The following is a 16,538-nucleotide window of genomic DNA, read 5'->3' as shown; positions in this document are numbered from 1 at the left end:
CCTTTTCCTCAGCTCCTCTGCAGTCACTGTCACTTCACATCATGCACAATGGAAATAGACACATACTTATTCACCCTGACCCAAAAGTAAGTTTTGTGGCATCTGTATCCACTCTCTGTTGTTCAGAGTGTTGTGCCAACATTCAGAGTCAGCAGGTGAGCAATGTTCTGACTCCAGCAAAGGGTGGGTTTGTCGGGCACAGCCTGCCACTCCTGCTGACCCTGCCACGTGCCCTGATGGCTGGCACCATGGCAAATTTGGCCTTTTTGCTGCACACCTTACCAAAGAGTAGGACCTCTCTTCTCTTTCTGTTTCATTACACCCACTGCTTCATTCTTCCTTTTGGGTTTTCCATCTCTCCATGGAATCTTTTCTTCAAAGTTTCTGTTTCCTTATGGGACCTTTTGGTCTTTTCCATCTGTATCCTCATCCACACAGACTCCCAAAATTACTTACTCTTCCTTTATTGGTTCCTCTTATTTTTACCCTATTTTGTAGCACCTATCTATTCGCAGATGCTTCATTTTCTCCTTTTCATACAATCCTATTCCACAGATGATGCACACTACTTGACCCACAACATCTTTATTTAGTTTGAATTCAGTAGTTCTTCCCAACAAAAGCAACCTCAAAACATTCACTGCTTTTTTCACACTGATTTTTTTTTTGTAAGTTCTCTTGCCAAGACACATCTTTGATGGGCTCAATTTCTTTACACCTCTTTCCAGCCAAACTAGCATAATTTTCCCTTTGAGAAGAGCAGTTTCTTTCTCTCATTCCAACTGACTTCTGGTTGCTGATGAAATCTGAAAGTAAGCTGTGCTGGACAGCAGGACAACAATTTTATCAGACACACAGACTGTGTTCCTTTGCATGTTATGCTTAAGAATGTAACCTGCTTGAGGGGTCTTTAAACCATGTGCCAAATAATGGCTACATTACACCACAATTACATACCCACACTTGGAGGAAAATGCTGTTTCTGTTGTGACACTGTTTTCATCCAGTCTAATGGGTTTTATTCCCTAGGAAAGTAAAAGATCAGAATGCTTCTATTAACCTTGCTCTCCTAAATGTTTGAGTAGTTAAATTCTAGGTCATTATATTGATTCACAAGGCAACAAGTAAATTCTGTGGTTGGTAAGTGTTTGCCAGTTGACTAGGCTTTATCCAATTCCATCTTGCTCCTGCAGCAGCATAATATTTCCATTGCAGTCAGCTTATGGGTGCAAATGATCCCATCTGCATCTTGATTTATTCCTTACTAGTTGGAAATATGCAGTGTCAAGTTTTCAGTGAATTTTGCTAGGTCCTAATGAGGATTCAATGTAACAGGATTTTTTCCAGCTTCAGTCTTGTAGAAAAGTTTTTCTGCATATCTGTCTTTTCAAATCAAAAAAGATACAGTGTGCTGGTATATAGTATATTTTACTTCCAATAAAGTTTTAGGCTATGCTAAAGGAAAAAGAGAACTGTGCACTTCAGTCTTACCACTTACACCACTGTGGTATTGACAAGAAGCAGAAAAAGATGGTTGGGAAGACGAGGACTAACTCCTGGGTCTGGCTGAGAAGATGGAAAGAAAGGGTTTTAAGGCCTGTTAACTCTCTTCAAACAGAAGATCAGTAAAAAAGAAAGGGTCAGTAGCAGAATTTAGGGCTCAAAAAAGCTGCCCCAAGTTGCTCAGTGCACAACAACCCATATATTTAAGTGGTTTGCTAGACTAGTGTTGCTAGAACATATTGTTTTCTTCCCTAAATCCTTTCTTTTCTGGCTTATATGTGTTGGAGAGGAAGTGAACAGCACCTTTTTATGGCACTGAAAGGCCCTGTCTGGATTGATAGGAACCACAGCAGCCTTTTTTTGTGGTGGCAGTCTGTCCCTGACCACAATCATTATTCACTCATCCAGGCGTTTGTCAGTCCAGGTGTTTCAGAACTGGTCCTGCTGCTTGTTTAAGAGTGAGGTGCCAAAAGGTGCAGTTGCTGTTATGAAAAGATATCCACTTGGTTGTGGAGCTAAAATCAGATTGTCACTGATTTAAAAACCTGATATTGCAGCCCATCACACTGGAACATGCTAATGGTTCCTGTAAAGTTGGTAATCCCTGTGCTTATGCAGTATTATGTAGTAATGCTCCTGACCAGCATAAGCACGGAGATTTGGTTATTATGTAGAAGAGTTATAATAAGAAATATGACTGCAAAAGCAAAGCAGTCAGTTGAAATTGGTCTATAATTAAATGCTTAGAAAATTCTGTGCTTAGCTCATTTTAAAATCAAGTGCTTCTTTGTAGCAATTTCCTTTCTTTAATTACAATTTCCTGTCTAGTTTGACATTTACAATGCAATCTTGGGGGACATGTTTGTGATTTATTATTCTTGCGCCTATCAGGATATCACTCGGCAGAAATGAGTTTATAAAATAAGAGCTCAAATTATTATGGCCTTTGACCAATAAAGCTGGCTCATAATTTCAGGCCTGAGAAAAGATTAACATTTTTGACAATCAAATGCAGAATTACCAATGGAGGACAATTTTGAAAACTATTTCAATTTTCTGAAACATTGTACATTTTTACTAAGGAATATATAATTGGTTCTATATCGGAGCATAGGCTTAAGAGTAGAAAGAGCAATAGTGAATTGTAAAGCAAACCTGAAAGGAAGACTTGAACATCTAACATTGTTTAGCCTCTTCTGAATGAAATTGAAACTACTAAATCAACACTACTTGAAAATTACCTAATGGAAGAGATATAAAAGCTCAGAGAAGTTCACAGCAATGCACTCACCCTTTTCTTTAGCATTCCTGACTCCTTAGGCTAATTTGTCTGGAGGAGCCAGGAGAAATTTTTCTGGTTTTGGTTGGTTTTATTTTTTTTTCAAATCTTACTGAATAAATTTTTTTCTTGGTTATTATTTTTCTTTTGGGGTTTCATTTGGAGAAACAGATGCCCCTACTAAACTGCATAAACATGATCTATTCGGCTGTCACTGCTTTTCCAATGACTTTCTTTGTCCCTGATTCAGGAAAATGTCATTGTTCAGGACAACACAGAAGTCAAAATGAATTCTCCGTGACTCGTGCAAATGTTCAAAGTTAAATGTGAACTTGCCTGTAACACAAAGTAGGCACCCTGCCTTGTGTGTTGGGAAGAGTGAGTTCTCAAAAGCTCTATCCAAAGTGGTAGGTGTGTTTTTAGTGTTAATTTGATGTAATGTCAAAATGGATGGCCTATAAAATTATATTGAAGGAGAGAGAAATGGTATTGGCAGGGAAGAAAATCTGTATCTTTGGAGATCTTTAAAACAGCTCGTGTACACATTGCTAGGAGGTGCAAATGCTTAGCACCTCTCAAAGTCAGGCTGCTTTTATTTAGATGCCAGCATATAGAGTTAAGAGCCTATTTTTAAGTACTGTGAATTAGAATCATTATTTTAAAGAATCTGTCCTCCCTCATGCCCGAGGAGATGAGAAAACATGGTATTAGTTACTTTGTTTTAGCAAGGCAAAAGCGAGAAAGTGGCAGGGCTCTGACTCCAAGTAGTTCCAGGGGTAAGGGCAGGGCTGGAAATCCTGCCACAGTGTTTCCTGGGCCAGCCTCAGCTGCCTGCACCCTACTCATTAGCTGGGAGCACATCAAGCTTCTGTCCTCTCAAAGCAGTATTCCATTGAGATGTATTTTACTTCAGGGGTGGGCTTAAGTAAGTGCTCAAGCATCCCTTTTCTAGGGCACCTGTCTGCAGTTTGAATGGGGAGGCAGTAATATGGAAATTGGATGCGGCCATGAAGAGGTGGTCATGAGCACCTGCACTGTTCCCCTGGGCAGGAGATCCAGGTCAAGAGTGAGGAATGAGGAGCTGCTGTCTTCCCAGAGAAAAGACTCCAGGAAAGTCCACGGGCTGGTTAAAACATGTAGCTCTGAGGTGGGGAAAAGGAAGGTTAAACCCATGCAACAGCATGATTTGCTTAGAAAATTATCTGAGCAGTTCTGAAAAGTAATGTGGTAGCAGGAGCCAATACTTGCTAGAAAGGAGGAAAGTTCAGTGAGACCAACATGTCTTCATCATCCAGTGTCAAAACAGAATGGAATTTTGATGGCTGGGTATGTTTGACTTTGGGCTGTGACCAGTAATGATGACTAGAGAACCATTTTCTCCAGCTACTTCCATTGCTTAATTATTTTCTTACACAGTTACCTCAGAAAGGACAAGGATTTGTGAACTTGTCATCTTTGCATCTTGATATCGAGATAGAAAATAATCAAGAATTCCATTACTATCTAGTCTGGAAAGGCACGTGTTATGAACTCAAATACCTTCTGGCTATAAAGAGGTTTTATGTAATCATAAAACTGCAGAGTTTACATAGGAGCCTCACATGCCAGTACACACCTGCCAAAAGTCTCCATTCAGTCAAACTCTGAGACATAATAGGTCATGCTCTGTCTCCTCTCATTAGACCCTGGCCAGGAGGCCATTGCTGGCAGCTCAGTCCAAAGGCCTTTCTGAACATCTAGAAAAGTTTTCCCTATTGAGCAGGATTTGCATACAAAATCCTCAGTGTGTTGTAATTTGACTTGAATTCCTAAATTGAAAGAATTAAATTACCTCTCCAAAAATCCTCTCCCTTTTCTTTAAGGATTATGTTATACTCTTTAATTCTGGGCTGAGTGAATTCCCATGCAGGAAGAAAAACATACTTATGAGATGAGGCTCCTGAGCTGATGTGAATCAGCAGAGCATCGCTGGTGTCATGAAACCATGCAAGTTTATACATGCTGATTGCTTGGCCCTTAACATCACAAGGCTTTCCTAGAGCTGTGTGTTTTGACTCTGTCAAATCTTTCAATCCACATATGGATTATATATATTTTTTGCTTATGCACAGATGTTTTAGGCCATGGATAGAAGCAGTCTTTTGGGTGCTGGCAGAATTCCTCAGTGCTAATGTTATTCTTTTAAAAGTCAGACCAGTTACAGTTTCAGGCACAGCCAGTGACAAATACAGCAGCACAACTTTGCTCAGGAATGTACCACAAATAGAGAGAAAGATGAAGATAATTTTCCTGAATGATGATTCCCCCTTGGCATCACCACTGTAATGAGATTGCCATAGATAAATGTGTAATAATTTTGTTGTCCTGAGACACAAATGGCAGTACTTTGGTTGTAGCAAACTCTTCTACTTGACTTCACCGCAGCTGTAGGTGTCCTGATAGACTGAATTTATAAATATTTGTAGACTTCTCTTCCATTCTTACCAACTACTCATATAGCATCTAGAGTTTCTGCTGCAGAAAAAGAAATGGTGCAAATATCTCAAAGTACTGATTCCTTTTGGGTATCAATGTTCCCTTGTCTGTGGAAAACAGATGTAAAAACAGTTTGGTGGGAAAACAGGCATTCTGCTGTTGTTTCAACCTTAGCCTAGGATGCCTTCAGCAGCTGTGATGTATTAGGAAAACAAGATTTTCAACAATAGGTACTTTGAAAATCCTCTCCTAAGTTCTTTATTTATGGACTTATTTGAAAATGGCTTTGTTTCCCAGAATACGAAGAAACCAGCATTCCTCATTATTTACACCTGGATCTTCAGGATTAGGCCTTCTCTTCCAAGTGGAACCTTAAAAATTCATATCAAGGCACACTCTGTGATCTGAGAACTCAGACTTTGTTTGTGTTCTTAACAGTAGAACAAGCCACATCATCTTGCCTGGACACACATTGATTAATTCCAACTCCTGAAGAGAATCAAAGCATCAAACATTACTCTCTCAGGGTAATGTCTCTTGGGTGTGAGCCCAAAACCAGAGCTGGTCCTTTTCTGCCATTGATCACACATGAAATGTATCTCATCTGACTCTCCTTGAAATCTGTGGGGGTTCTGTCATTAAGTCAACAGCAAGCCCAGAGTTTATTATTTGTAATGTATTTCTTATTTGTTCAACCCGAGCACTCCTTTTGGTGTTTTCCGGGTAAGCAGAAAGTTCAAGAGGGAACCTGGTTCCAAAGTTTTTTTCCAAGGATTCCAGCAGCTTCTGATTCCAACACCAGTTGGAGTTCAGGACTAGGTTCAGCATCCCTGCTTCTCTGTTTTGACTGTACTCAGCAATGGAGAAATGCAGGAAAGGGATGGTGTGCAGCAAACAGCAGCACTTCAGCTCTGTGAATTTCTGCACGTCTTGCTATTTCCTAATGTTTGTTTGGATTTCACATACTGCCCAGGCAAAATTAATTGCTTGCACATTTCTGAAAATTTAGTCCAATGATCTCTTTTTCTGTTTTCTGGGGTATGTATGCTTTTGGCTGCCAAAAATAACTCCAAGAGACAGGTTACATGGAAGCTGGGATTATCCATGGAAAGTAATAGTAGCACTCTCATGCACGAAGAATGAGCAGGCTGCCGATTGTAATACGTTTAAAGGGTCAGCAGAAATCTATAAGTGGTCAAGAAACAAGACAAACATCGGCCACCAGTCTGATGGGAAAAGCAACATCCATTAAGTCCATTAAATTTAACATTGGAATCAATGTTTAAACCACAAGAAGTAATTAGTGTAATTCATATTACAGACCTTTGGATTTTTGAAACCAGGTTTAATTATATTGAAAAATGACAGCTTCATTTTCCTTCTCTGGGTGGGTTACTACCATGTTCCCGATGCTTTTATTAGCGCTGGGTGCCGATATCAGGTTTTTAATGACATTAAGCAAAGTAGTGTTTCAGCCATCTGAGGAACAATAAATCAGGTTAGATTCTTTTTGAATGGAGACAACACAGATCAAGTGGCTTTTAAATCATTTTTCTTCATCACTGAGAAGTGGAGCTGTTCACTGGAAACAGCAGCCCATGGGAAAAAATGCAGGTTGTAGAGTGTGGAGTGATATTTGGATTCTCTGGCTCCCTTTGCCTGCATCGATGGACAATTCATGAGCTACTGCTAAGCTCTGGAAAGGTATCTCTCTAATCCTTTGCCAATACAAACTCCACATAACTTTTACAAAGTCTTTTATTAGCAGTCTCAGATTTGAACAAAGATGGAATGATACTGCATCCTCTGCACTTAAAACCTTTTAATATTGACAAAGATGTTGAAAGGACAGTAAATGTGGCCATGAATATGCACAAAAAAATCTTAATTTTCAGAATAGTTTCATTGCTGGATTTGAGGAAAGTAAAATATTTATCTTATTTCTATCTTCTTGATGTGCTTCTACACACTTGGCTCTTCTTTCTTGAGCCACATTCTTTTTGTGGTTCCATTTAATTTGGGATCTTTTCTTTACCGGCCAAATTTTTGTAGAGCTATCAGTGAATGTAAAGCTCATGGAAAACCAGTGGTGGCTTCTCTTTTGGCTTCCATTAGTGCACAAAATAATGCAAATAATTGATTTTAAAATAAGTGCCTCTTGTCCTGGAACTGTTTCCTGGTTCCACCCTGTACTTGGAATAAAGGAAAGAATTTCATATTACTGAGCAATGCAGAGAAATGGGAATGTACATTCACAGCCTGAGTTTATAAGTAAAGGTGGTGAAGCCATGAGAGCTCTATCATTCTGCTTCAGTCTACCTGCAGAGCAATCCAAAGTGTCTGAGTCAGGAGAGTGTGACTGAATGTTATGTAGGAAACCATCAAGGAGTGGGATAATGACTTGAAATTTCTTGGTCTGTGGTCGTTCATTTAAACTGATAACAAAAGTAAGGTGAAAAATCTAGGCAGATTTAAATTTTTTGAAAATAGGTAGCGTCCAGCTGCTCCCTGCATCAGAGGAAATGAGTTTGAAGAGATGAAAATTATGTGATACTTCCTCACAGACACCATGAGGCTTTGAGTCTGGCTGTTCCCTTCCAGCTGTGGAGGCCCAGTCATGGTGTTTACAGGGTTATCCTCACCACAGTGCAAGGCAGGGCTATGGTGCAGTGAGATCCCAAGGAATGCTCTCCCAGGTCTTGGAAAACAACAGATGAAGCCAGGAAGTTCAATAGGTATTGCTGCGAAGAGGAGGATGAGCCATGTGCAGGAAGGGCACCATCAACAAGCCTTAGTGATGTTGGTGCAGACAGCAAAGGAAAGTAGTGCAGCAGCAGAAAGAAATGGAGGCAGATGTGGTATGATGCAGGATCATTTTGTCAGCTCTTTGGGTGAAAAGCCTGTTTAAACTGGTAGAGAAGAAAGCTTAGTATCTAGGACTGAGCAGTACTGAAGGGCCTTGCACCAACAAGTGAAGGCAGCAATTCTCTGTAGCACTCGGGAACATTTTTTCTGACTGTGGGGATTATGAATGCAAGATCTCTTTATAGGGCATGGGAAAAAGAAAGAGGGAAGGAGAAGATTCCAGACCTGTAAAGAGATTTCCAGCATAGATTAGTCTTTGGGCATGTTGATACTGTATGGATAGATGTACACTCATCGTGCTCGTGCTATTCACTGAAAAAAATCCTTCTCATGAGGGATTATTAGCTCAGGCTTGGTGCCAGTGCAATCACATGGCTTCTGTCAGATTGGAGCGTGGGCAGAGCTTGCTCATGGCAGTTTGCAATATGTGGTGTAAACATACCCAAAGAGTAATAGCAGGTGGTAGCAGAGGAGGTGCATAGAAAGGAAGATTTGGAACAAAAGATGCTAAGCTTCATTTGCTGTGTGATGAGCCAAATTCATCATTGGTGTAACACCCTGAAGTCAGTGGAGTTATAATAATAGAATTAGTCCAAGGAATCATATCCATCCCTGGCACTCCATGCAATGCCTTTGATCTGATGGGGTATAAGTCATAGCAGCATCTTGCCTGCTGAACTCACAACATGATGCCTCCAGGGTGAAACATCAGGAAAAAAAACTCAAAATGGCGCTGGGAAGTCACGAGCTAAATTTTAAATGTACATTTCAGTTTGAAATCCTGGCAGAGTAGTTCTTTTCTTCCTGCATATTTGTCCCAAATGGTAACAATATAATGAAATCTCTGGCCACATATTCAGTGCTCAAAATGGGATTAATTTCTTTCTGTTTGGCTTGTACAAATAACTGCACATGAAGAGTTTGTGCAATAGCAGAGGGGGTTATTTTGTCTTGGCAATGGTTTTGTCTGGAGCAATGGAAGAAACTGAGGTAATGTGAATATTGTATTTAGCTTTCTTCATCCACAGTAGAAAAACCAGCATTTCATTTGGCACTCCCTACTTATTAAAGTGCTCTTTTGCATTGCTTCCCAGCTTCAGCTCTGCAACTCCCAAGCAGGCCAAACACAATTCCTCTCACCTCACTCCTCCTTCCTAAAAGAAAAACTCCAAGAAAAAGCTAACACAAAACCAGGAAAACAAACCAAATATGCCCCAAGAACCAAGCACGTTTCTCTCTCTTTTTCATTATTGAGTAAATGCACTTAGAAGTTGTATTGGTTAAACCATCCTCAGCTGGTTTAAGTTTATCTGCCTTGAGTGAGTTCTCAATTTACAGTAGCTGAGAATCTGGCCCTTGTTTGTAAAGAGTTTAAATAATACAGGATCAGCCACTCTTCAGGGCTTTGTATTCTCTCTGGCCCTGGGATTTGTGGTCTAGGAGGCTGAACTGGCTGTCCACTGGAAGTGGTAAGTGCCAAGGAATGGGCGCTCAGGGACTTCTCTGCTGAGCAGCTGCTTTGCAGAAGGGCTTTCATCCTTTGTGCTACCCAAAAGCACATTTTTGGTGTTGTTCCATAAGAGGCATAAGCTACCATCCTTCTCTGCATCTCCACTCCCTCTCACTTGTCCTGTGGTGAAGAGGGATGCTGCAGATGGCAGCTTTGCTGTAAGAAATGATACTGTGCTTGACATCCCTCAGCTATGGGAGCAGAACTGTGCTTGGCACTGGGACTGGCCCTGTGCCCTGGGCAGAACAGCTTCTGCAAGGCCAGAGCTCCTTGGAAATATGGATTCTACAGGTATGTTCCCTGTGGGTTACTCTCCACTCATTCTTGAACCTCTCGTAGAGCCTCAGCAAAGCTGGCTGAGGCAGAGGTCTCCAAGCTATTTAATTCCTGCAAATGTGTGGAAAAATACAGAGCCAAAGAAGAAAGGAAGAAAAGTCATACACACTCAGCTCATCGTAACCAAGAGACCTAGAGGCCTCATACATGTCTAATCACAAAGGAATGAAGAAAAAACTTTTTATTATAGTTTTTACTTCTGTTTAGAAACTATCTGCTCGAGCAGTTTTAAAAAACACTGAGGTACAACTGAACATGTATGTATCAGATACAAGTAGTTAGGTTTTTTCCTGCTCTTGAAATTTTTCTAAGCAGATCAGAGTGTGGTTCTATGCTGGTTTTAGGTTTGTCAATATTTTGTGAATGTTTTTTCCCTATTTTTTCAATCCCACTGGGAAATAATTTGATGCAAGTATTCCACACTGAGCAACACGGACTCACCACCACTGGGCAGATGGGTTATGTGTTTGGATGAGCAAGAAGGCGAGTGCATCTGGCTCAAATGTCACCTCTGAATTTCAAAATCCTTTCCCACTAACATCATTCATATATGAGACTTGGAAATGCATTCTGAGCAATTTATTGTTATTCTGATTTGTATTGGAGTTGTGTGGAGTGATCCCAGAGAAGACAGGGCCCAATGTGTTAAATTAATTAAGGTGTAGACCTTGATAGATGAAATCTGAGTTTATAACTGAGACAGGTAAGAGAAAAGGAGGAAATGGAAGCACAAAGGGGTAAAAGGACTTGGTCAAGGTCACATCTGTGTAAGTAAAACTTGATCACCCGACTGCTCTTGGCAAGTAAATATGAAAGGAGAGCAGTCGGCCAAAGTAAATTCACTTTAAAACCTGAATGAAAATAATCAATAGTATTCACCCACTGTGTCCCAGATGCCTGAATCAATTTGATAACAAACAGTTTGTTCCCTTTTCTTAGTTATTTGTAAAGAAGTGGCTTGATTGCCAGTGTGCCTAATTCCAGACATATGCGAATTCCCTAATGGTAATGGAGCTGCACTATTGCATGCCAAGACTGAGGCAGATACTCAGCTCTTTCCTGCTAGATTTCTCCCAGAAGATCTGCAGTCAAATCCCTGTTTAACGACTATCAGAGGAACATATGTGCTGCTTCGTGGATCCGCTTTCCATCCAGTGTAAACACGTAACAGTAGCTCGGCTCCCGCGCCGCAGTCGCGGCCCCGTCGGAAAGTGCGCGCTCCGGGCTCACGGGGGCTGAACGAGCCCAGGGCCTCTGGGGTGCCTGCTGGGAACCACTCCTGCCCTGGCACCAGGGACTTCTCCTGGCAGAGCCCTCTGCACCCAGCCCCTCTCTTCCAGGAGCTGGCTCCATTAGCCAGAGCCTGCTGGGAGAGGCTGCAAGAGGGCTGAGCTCAGCAGGAGCTCTCCGGGCACACAGAACAGCTCCCTAAGGAAAATGTCCGGGCACACAGAACAGCTCCCTGAGGAAAATGTCTGGGCACACAGAACAGCTCCCTAAGGAAAATGTCTGGGCACACAGAACAGCTCCCTGAGGAAAATGTCTGGGCACACAGAACAGCTCCCTGAGGAAAATGTCTGGGCACACAGAACAGCTCCCTAAGGAAAATGTCCGGGCACACAGAACAGCTCCCTAAGGAAAATGTCTGGGCACACAGAACAGCTCCCTAAGGAAATGTGGTGCTGGTGCTCCTGGTCTGTCAGCTCCAGGTGACTCCCCATGCCCAGCAGGCGGGCCCATGGCAGAGGCACAGAGAGCATTTACAGACACAGGCACAGATTTCCCATCAGAACTGCCACAGCCATCCTGCAGGGGTCTGGTCTCACTTTGCTACAGACCAGGCTGCAGGGACAAAACCCAAAAGGCTCTTCTGGCAATCAGATCATCCCCCAGATCAGCTGGGGACAGGTATATCAAAAGCAGTGGGGGATGATTAGGCCTATTCTACATAACCCTCCTTCAACAGACTACATATTACTTTTTGGCTAACTGATGATGCTTATTTTTAATTTTTTTTTTCTTTCTGATCACATTCACCTTTGAGATAGTGAGTTCTGCTTACAGTTTAGCTGAAGTTCTCAAAGTAGTCAGTCAATTTCAGCTGGTTGTATTTCCAAAAGCAACAAAAAATTTAATGTATTTGGGAGTACTGATGGTAACTTTCTGGAGGTTTTCTATCCTAGTCTACCAGCTGAGTACTGTAAAAATCTCCAGTGCACGTAATACTATGAATTCATGATTGCAGGTCATTTGGTCCAAAACATCAGCCATCAGATTTTTCCTGCACTAGTCACTATCTGCAGAAGGGTTATTCATTAGGTATTTGCAAATTCCTATTCCTTTGCCCATCTTGCTAGATTCCATAGTGTTGCTTCTCCATCCCCTTTGAAAATTAAGTCACCGTGTCAGTGATTCATGTGGAAAATAACAACACGTGCACTTCATCCTCTTTTGGCTGTGTTGTTCAGGTGAAAGAACACCCTTTGCTGAAAGCAAACCAAATCATGAAGGTCTGGACTAACACTTTTGCAGAAAATAAATGGTTTTGGTACTAAAACTCCTGGGGAAAAGCCAGCTATAGCCCAAACAGTTGAAACTTGCTATGCTATGTGTTTGACTTGCATGGGCATCTTTATTATTGAAAGTTCAAAGAAAACTGCTTCTTCCTCTGCTGTGTCTTCTGTTCTTTGCAGGGAACAAATAACCTATTCCTTGCTTCAATCACTTTTGTAACTGCCACTGCTATTGCTATTTCCTGTAAGAAACCATGGAGTTGCATTTGGAATATTTACTGTATATATACCGAATTCCAAATATACCAAAGGGTATAAAATACTGTCAGTATAAGCACCTTCCCTGTTAAACATACATGGTCATAAAATATTAAGGGAAACTAGATCAATCTATTGAAGATATTCACATACAAAAGTGTTTTTCATAGGTCACAGGAATTTATTAGAAAACTTACTGTACATTATGGAGCTCTGAGCTGCATGACCATTTTGTATCCCTGTGGATATAGCAAAAGTATGCTCATCAAGTTACTGGCACACAACTCAATTTTTACATGGGAGAGTAAAACTTGGTGTTAAATAATGCCTAAAAGCAAATAGAAAGCACCTTGCTCCTTCAAATGGCATCCTCCCAGGAAATGCAAAAAAAAATCAATATATTATAGTATCTTATGATCTCATTTAAGTGATTCAACACAACAAAATTTCAATGACATTTCTTTCTTCTGTGACTGTTGACTTGCCTTTTCTCTCTGAACAGCACCACTAGATTTGGATTTTTTTCCAATTTTTTTTTCATCCTTTCCTTAGGACCATGCTGTGGATGGCTGCCTGTCCTGGGAAAAAAAAAACATATGGTTCATTAAACTACTAGAGATTAACAGAAGCCAAAAAATTCACGAATGCCATGGACTCTGTAGCTCTAGTCTAGGGAGGGGAAGACCTGTGCCACATCAGGCTGGCTGGACTATCCCCTGGGACTTGTGGGATTGTCTCCTACCATAGATGTCTGTGTTTTCCTAGTTTATCTTAGGTTGATTACTCACAGAACAAAAGCTCTACTTTCCCTGTTAAATTGCCCTACAGCTGCCTTATACAGGAAATGTAGATGGCTTGTACTCCCCAGTCATACCAATTTTTATGTCTGTCTGAATGGGATTACTGCTTGGGCCTCCAGAAGATCTTATACTTATTTACATTTGAGTTAAGCACTGATGATCCCCTCCTTATGGCTTCACTGCAGAAAGAAGGTGGTGGTGGCAGAGAGCAGATAAATCACAAAAGACACGCTTCATCTGCCTGATCTCTGGTCTCACTTCTGCCCTTAGAAATAGTGCAATAGTTCAAGTTTATAGCCTTTGTGGATTAGAAAAGCACCCTTATGCTGTTGAAAAGAGAAAATGTCCATAAACAGTGTTATTGACAGTTATTACTGTTGTATCACTGAAGACCAGGGCTCATTGTGCTAAGTGCTGTGCAAATGTATTTTAGAGGGTTTCCCTGCTATAAGCAGCAACATTCTTGTTAGAAGCAGCAAGTCTTGTTATTCCTATAACTCTCTTTGCTCTATTTTGCAGCCCAAATAGCACATGGGCAGTCATGCCTTAGGAACAGTCAGAAGAACCAACTCAAGACAGACACATTTCCATCATGTGAGTACTTTATATCTTCTGTCTCCACCACATTTGGAGTTTTGCTGTCTTTACTCCAGGGAAAATTTGCCACACTCCACGTGTCCATAAAGAAAGCACCAGAAGCAAGCACAATGAAGAAACACAAACTGGTTGAAACAAAAATTGAGGGTTTCTTATTTTCAAAACAAAATACTTCGATCTATAGCTTTTTATCTTTTAGAATAAGTATGTGCTCAGATTAATCTGTGACAAACACATTTAGAAGGCACTATAAGAAGGGGTGAAATTTGCAGATGCCTATGATTGAATTCTAATCAGAAAAGAAAGTTCTTCACTCTTTCTGTAGTTCTAGTCTGGTGATCCAGATTGCCCCAAACCAACATCTACCTAAGGGCAGAAAGATGCTATAAACATCCTAGAGAGATGGTGCTGGAGAGGCCTGAAAGATTAGACATGCTTTCTATCCCTAGGGCTGGTTTTTTTGTTGTTTTTTTTTTTTTTTTTAATTGGAACATATTTTCCTTTTCCCCTTCCTTTCTTACAAGACAACTCTATTTACAGCTTGCAAACTTCTCACTCTTTAGTTTTGGTAACAGTATTGCTGATGCATTGATCCATTCATGATCCAGGGCTCCTTTCAGTCCTTTCCAGCAATGCCACTGCCTGGCCAATTATTTTATTGTGCTGATACATCTTTTCCTTTCCCCTCTGACCAGCTCTTATCTCACAACAGTCTCCACATTTTCTTTGGTGTGTCCTCTTCAAAATGGAGAGTTAATAACTAGGTCAGCTTCAATAAGAAAGGTGAGTGTGGAGTGCTAGTCTGTGCTCAGGAGCCTCCTTGCCCCTTACAGAAAGAATCTCTCACATTTCCTCAATCTTAATCCGCTTTTAATGGCCTTACTTATTAGTTGCTAAGCTGTTTTCTTCTGGAGAGCTAGAAAAGATAGCCCACATAGTAAGGTGCTGGTATTTTGTGGTTAGGCACAGCATCAGAATGTCTGAATTTGTATCTTGCTCTTTTTTGGTGGATTAGGAACCACTGAGGAAACTTATTCAGTACTATCTGCGTTTAAGAAATGAGAGCCTGGATGAGATTTCTGGCCCTCGAGCAAATTTTCTGAGTGCCCTTGGGTGACTCAGTTGCTTGTCTCTGTTTCAGCTCTCTCTCTGCCAGACTGATGTAATATTCCATGCCTAATATAGGTGCTGAGGAGCTAAATTAATGAGTGCCCGTGGAGCGTGCAGATCACTGAAGTATGGATTGGTACCCCTGAGGGACACCAGCAGAAAGCTGGTTGGGAACACAGGCTGGCTTGCCAGGGTGGAGAGTGAGAAAACTCTCAAAGAAGTGGACAGGAGGCTGGTAAAAGGAAGCAGGAGAGAGCCCAGAAAAAATAGGGCTGATATAACAAAAGGCATTCATTACTTGCTAGAGAAACTCTAAAGGAATCTGATGTTTGGATGTTCCCTTCAAATTTGGACACTTGGAAAGCTTTAATGCATCAAATTTGAGTGAGCAGCCTAAAAGTCTAAAGAAAGACCTCCTGAAAGGTATTTGCATAGTGTACACACTAAAAATCTATAGACATATAGATTAATTTAAACCTTGAAATTAAATAAGCCTTAAACAGGCCCTAAAAAATGCACACAAACATATTCTGGTGAAAAGCTACATTGTGATCCTTCCTGTATGAATTATAGCACATATACAATAACTGCCATGAATTCTGCAGGGAATGTGAGAATGTAGGCACCTATTCAGATTGGAGGCCATAAAAAAAGAACCTCTAATAACAAGTGGATCCTAACATTTTTTGAAATAACTAAAATAAGAAAGGGACCAGAGGGAGTGAATTGCATAAGGAGTGGAAAATCCTGAACCCATGCTGGCCCGAAGGAAGTATCAGAAAGAAAGAGCTCCTTTAAGTAAAAAACCTCCCAAATTAGACCTTTGTCTGACCAATTCAATAAGAAAGGAACAGGGAATAGGGAAAGTCATTCAAATGTATTCATTAAGTTGGCAGAGAAATACTTATTAAAGAAACTCTCATCTTGATTCCTTTTTTGGGGAGGAGGAAAGAAGAAGGAAGGGAAAGATTTCTTTTTTTATTATTTAACATTAATGGTTCAGAGGCATTCTTCCTATTATTCCTTCTATTTTGACTTGCTGCATTTGAAAAATATGTTGTCTTTTAAATAGATTTATTCCTTTCAACAGCATCTGACATCTTTTGTCAGAAGTTCCTTCATTTTTCCAGTTTATTTCTTAACATGTATTTGTATAAGTGGCTTCCACTGTATTAATTGATGTGTTTGTGTCTGTTCAGAGCAAATGCATTCTCCTCACAGGGATTTTAACAGGCATTTGTTTAAGTGCGTTTTGCTTTTCTGTGTCTATTTCTGCTTGTTTTTCTGGTAGA

General features: G+C 40.7%; 1 long non-coding RNA gene across 1 annotated transcript in view; it reads left to right on the top strand.

Annotated features, from left to right (window-relative positions):
• The window catches only part of LOC139590364 (uncharacterized), a 171,941-nt gene that overhangs the window by 144,073 nt on the left and 11,330 nt on the right, over positions 1-16,538 (top strand). Inside the window, exon 4 of the long non-coding RNA XR_011679320.1 lies at positions 14,059-14,133. This is a non-coding gene — a long non-coding RNA (uncharacterized lncRNA). The remainder of the gene's footprint in view (positions 1-14,058; positions 14,134-16,538) is intronic.

This window comes from Agelaius tricolor, unplaced genomic scaffold (genome assembly GCF_023055355.1).
Source record: "Agelaius tricolor isolate 1412-34295 unplaced genomic scaffold, bAgeTri1.0.p SCAF_5, whole genome shotgun sequence".
Lineage (NCBI taxonomy): Eukaryota > Metazoa > Chordata > Aves > Passeriformes > Icteridae > Agelaius > Agelaius tricolor.
Note: the sequence above shows the minus strand (reverse complement) of the source record. Positions and strands in the feature narration are given on the sequence as shown.